General features: G+C 47.7%; 1 long non-coding RNA gene across 1 annotated transcript; it reads left to right on the top strand.

The window, feature by feature from the left end:
- The first annotated feature begins 2,765 nt into the window (after positions 1-2,765).
- LOC107181679 lies at positions 2,766-2,942 on the top strand. The gene is made up of 2 exons (XR_001512365.1): positions 2,766-2,813; positions 2,853-2,942. It is a non-coding gene; the product is annotated as an uncharacterized LOC107181679 (long non-coding RNA).
- Positions 2,943-5,161: the final 2,219 nt, after the last annotated feature.

The following is a 5,161-nucleotide window of genomic DNA, read 5'->3' as shown; positions in this document are numbered from 1 at the left end:
TGACTGGCAATCCCAGGACCTCGGAGTCAACCTTGGAATGTGGTACATTCTCTTCTGAGAACAGCCTATTTCCATGGAGAGATTAACAACCTTGTTGCCCAAACCATGGAGTTTCCACAGCCCACATTGCCTGTAATCTGTAATCATTATACCCATTATACCCATTTTCCTTTCTACCTACTTCCCCATGTAATCTTTGTCCTACCCAATATAAGCAGCTGGTTTATGGGGTCGGGGTGGGGGGTGCTGAGCAGATTTTCATGGATGGCCTGCAGCTCTCCCATACTGCCGGCATTATTGAACTAAATGCTCATATATCATTCAACGCTGTCTCTGTTTAATTGGCTCAAGTAGTGACAAGCAGCCAGACCCATTATTTGTCCAATTTCAGTAGTGCATTTGGGTTAAGATCCTCAAACTCATGCCATCCTAGCACCCTGAGGCTCCCTGTTGGTTCTTGCAGGAACCGGTCTGCGAGGCCAGCGGGAGGGAGTGCGCTGCCCGCCCAGCTTCCGTGCAATGCTGCTGGGAAGCCCTGAGGCCCACCCTGAACTCATTCTTTGATTTCCATAAAAATCCAAAGTTATGTTGGGAGACCCTTATCCATCCAGGGCCCAGAGCTCCATCCTGGGGCCAAAAACTCCATTGAGATGCCCAGACCTCCATTCGGGGCCCTGATCTCCATGCTAGGGTCCATAATTCCAAGCCAGAGCCTAAACCTCCATCCCGATGTCCAGAACTCCATTAGGAACCAGGCCTCAATTCCGGACACCAGAGCTCCATGCCAGGGCTCAGACCTTCATCTAGGGACCAGACATCCATCCCAATTCCCACAACTCCATTGGGGGCCCAGATATCCACAGAAGCACCAAGACTTCCATTCAAGATCTCAGACAGCCATCCAGTACCTATATCAGGGCACAGATACGCATAGCAGGACTCAGACCTACATCCAGAGTCCAGACTCCATTCTGAACCCAAACCTCCAAATGGGCCCCAGACCTCCATCCGGGGCAAAAAAGACCTCCATCCGGGGCAAAAAAGACCCCCCTCCTGTGCTTAGACCTCCCTCCCAGGACCTATACCTCCATCAGGGACCCAGACCTACATCCGGGTCCCTGACTTTCATGCCAGGGCCCAGACCTCGAGCACAGTTTTCAGTCCCTTATCGGGGTCCAGACATCCACAGTAGTCCAGACCACCCTTTCTTGACCCAGAGGTACAGCCCCTGACCCAGACTTCCATCTTGGGCCCAAGACCACCCTCCAGTGGCCAGACCTCCCTCCCAGGACCCAGACCTCCACCTGGGCATCAGGCCTACATCCAGGTCCCAGACCATCAATCCAGGTCCCAGAGGGCAATCCCAGGGCCCTGCCGTCAAACACAGCCAAATGTATCACGGGCCCAGACTTCCATCCAATGTCCAGGTCTCCATTCCATGACCCAGTGGTCCATCATAGGAATGAGACCTCCTTCCAGGGCACAGCCCTCCATCCTAGGAGCCAGACCTCCATCTGGGGTCACACATACTACTACATCTTCGTCTGAGATCTTCATGCCAGGGCCCAGAACTCCATCTGGGGACTCTGTCCTCGGACCCAGAATCTAGTTCTATATTGGGTGCCCAGACCTCCAGCCTTGATCAAGACCTCCATCCCAGGACCCAGACCTCCCTCCGGGGCTAGACCTCCATCCGGGGCTCAGACCTACAACTGGGTCCCAGACCTTCATGCCAGGGCCCAGAAGTCCATCCCTGGGCCCAGAGCTCAAACCCAGAATCCAGTCCTGTAGTGGGGGCCCAGACTTCCATCCATGGTCCAGACCTCCATTCCATGACCCAGAGGTTCAGCCCATGACCCAGACCTCCATCAGTGGCCCAGAAGTCCATCCCACGACTCATCCCTCTCTCCAGGACAAAGTCTTTTATCCCGGGCCCAGACCTCCACCCCAGGACCCAGATCTTCATGCCAGGGCCCAGAATTCCATCCCAGGACCCTGATCATGAACCCAGAATCCAGAACCCAGAACCCTGTATCGGGTTCCCAGACCTCCAGCCGGGACTCAGACCTCCATCCCAGTATCCAGCCCTCCCTCAGGGGCTCAGACCTACATTCGGGTCCCAGACCTTCATGCCAGGGCCCAAAACTCCATCCCAGGACCCTGACCTCGAACCTAGGATCCAGTCCTGTATCAGGTGCCCAGATGTCGATCCTAGGACCCAGATCTCCATCTGGGGCTGAGACCTCCATCCAGGAATTAATTAATTGCTGCAATAACAGAAGCCAGAGTATCAGCAATTCCCTAATTCCCAAAGACCAACACCAGAAGGTCAGATAATACCTGCATACACAGATTACATTACATGAGGAACTCAGAACATAGGGAACCCAATCTTTTATATTGGGCCTAGGCCTGCCTGACCTTTGCCCCTTTGGGAGACATTATCTTTATTTTATTGGACAGTAAACCAACCTTCCCAGAGACACACACTATCTCTTCCAAGGCTGTTCATTATATAAGCATCCTTGAAAAATCACCTAGACATGGGCCTGTTTTCTAGAGCAGTATCTCTCTCTGTTCATAAGCTTAAGTAGAACATGAGAGACCCCTGGAGAACAGTCCATGAAACTAATGACACACTAACAGAGGCAATACATTTTGGTTCAGGCAAATATTTTTTTAGCTTTCTCCCCTGAAGTATTTCAGGAGCTGATGAAGATCTCTTTCTTCTTTTTTTTGTTTCCTATTTTTACTTTGACAAATGTCTTGTCTATACAATCCAGGAGTGGGACAGAGTGGGACCCCGGATAGAGGTCTGGGCCCTGGGATGGAGGTCTGGGTCTGGGATGGAGGTTTGGGTCTGGAATGGAGGTCTGGGTCAGGGCCCTGGATGCAGTTGTGAGCCCTAGCAAGGAGGTCTGGGCCCCAGATGGAGACAAAAATTAGCTAATATTTGAGTGTTTACCGAGTGCTAGACAATGTGCCAAGTCTATTGTTTAATTCTCAAAACGACACTAAGGGTAAATATACTTAATGTCAGTTTACAAATGAGGAAACTTAAGGCACAGGAGGGTTAATGTGCCTAAGATTCCATTAAGCAGTATTAGCAGAGGGTTCAGACCTTGAGCTATCTTCCTCCAACACTCACCAGAAAAAAGGATCAAGTTTTCAGCTGATAACATGGCCTGTCCCAACTCAGGGCAGGTGACTTAGAAAATTATCTATAGATTTCCCCTATTATCCTCAAACTAAAAAGATTTGTCAATTCAGTGCAGATGTCCGATTTTGGTAGCGACAATTTCATTAAATTTAAATGGAATAAAAACTATGTAATTTCTAGAACGTATGCAGTTTATCTGTTTTGTTGGGAGTGCAGTTCCAAGGCAAAGTTCCTGCACAGAAAAGCAAGCAAGCATTCAGCTCTTCCAGTTTCTAAGGGAGGTAAGGCAGAGGACAAGGGGGTTGGGATGGACATCAGATTGACCACACTGCAGCGTAACATCTGGAGCTGCTGTCTGATGCAACTGAACATTCTGAAACATATCTCAATTAAGAGCATTGTTGAAGGTAAGGGATGGTGAACAGCCTTCCCTATAGTCAGAAGTAGAGAATTCATATCTGAAATGGGAGGCAAGGGCATGTGAGAAGGGAAGCTAGGCGTGAGATAAGTTTGAAGAACATGATGAACTTCTACATTAACCCCTGGGAAGACCTGGTGGGGAGAATCTATAGATATAAAAGGCTAACATGCTAAGTGTCCAACCATTCGGGTATTGTCATGTAGCAACACCCAGCTTCCTCTCCCTAGTGACTAGCCTCCTTGCAGTTCTTCAGCCTAGGAACAGGACTTGCTTTATAGCCAGGTGGAAACACTTTACACTTTAACTGAGAGTCTGTGAAGCATTTTCCTATGCCTCATCTTGTTTGATTTCACAGAAGTCCTGGAGTAGGTAGATAGGAGACTCGATGGAATCCTATTTTTTTTTCATTAGCTGGAAAATGAAGATTTAGAAAGCTTAGAAACTTGACCCAACTAAAAAGAATGATGGACCTTGAAAATGACTTCCGGTTTTCTCACTGTGCAGAATATAGTCAAACACTGCTGCAGTTAAATATTTTACCCTTTGTTCTCCTTGCATGATCTACAATAATAATCTACTTTGTGTTGATATTTACTGCTGTGTTGCTGACAATTACCTGAAAGTGAAGTTGGGGGTGCTTCACTGGGCTGGAAAAAGTTTAGCTAATCAGAAAGCAGGTCTAATTAAGCAAGTTTATTCTGTATCTATAAAAGGCTAAGTTGACTCGCACATGCATGACACACATAAAGCTCTCGCTGGCGCCAACAGCACATGTGTTTCTGTCATTGTCGATCATGAATTTGGTTGACACTTCTATTATAAAGGGGGAATAGTGATATGAATTCATGCACTGGGCCACTAGTAAATATATAAAAGGACAGACACGGGGTATCTGCTGGTTCAGTTGAACCAGCAATATTAATGAGAATAAGAGACCTGGAGAGATATGAGGTTGTAATCAGATTGGTGGAGTGGCATTCTAATTTCAGAGGTAGGGAGGTTCTTGAAGCAATGACAAATCTAAATTGCAACCAACCACGGGAAAAGTGCTGAGAAGAGATAAAATCTAATAAAACGTTTGAGGCTACAGTGGCACTAAGGATGGGTCATTCATTCACTTGTGTGCAGCTATTACCATTAAAAGAAAAAAGAGAGAATGCAGTATATAAGCTAGGTGCTGAAGTTGTAGTGTGTGATTAAGGTCCAGAAGTACAAACAGTAAAGGGCCCATAAAGATGTCATGAATCACCCTGCTGGTGTGGCTCAGGGGTTGAGCATCGACCTATGAACCAGAAGGTCACAGGTTCAATCCCGGTGGGGGCACATGCCCCAGGTTGCAGGCTTGATCCCCAGTGTGGGACTTGCAGGAGGCAGCCAATCAATGATTCTCTCTCATCACTGATGTTTCTATCCCTCTCTTTCTGAAATCAATAAAAATATATTAAAAAAAAACAGATGTCATGAATCTCACACAGGCAGTTCTGCATGAGAAGGGAAGAGTAATGACCTGGAAGATGCCAAGACCACAAAGCCTCTTGTGGACACTGTGGAAGAACAAGCAGGCTCCACCTGGGAGGGCT

This window comes from Myotis davidii, unplaced genomic scaffold, assembly GCF_000327345.1.
Source record: "Myotis davidii unplaced genomic scaffold, ASM32734v1 scaffold168, whole genome shotgun sequence".
NCBI lineage: Eukaryota > Metazoa > Chordata > Mammalia > Chiroptera > Vespertilionidae > Myotis > Myotis davidii.
This window is presented reverse-complemented; position numbering and strand designations above follow the sequence as displayed.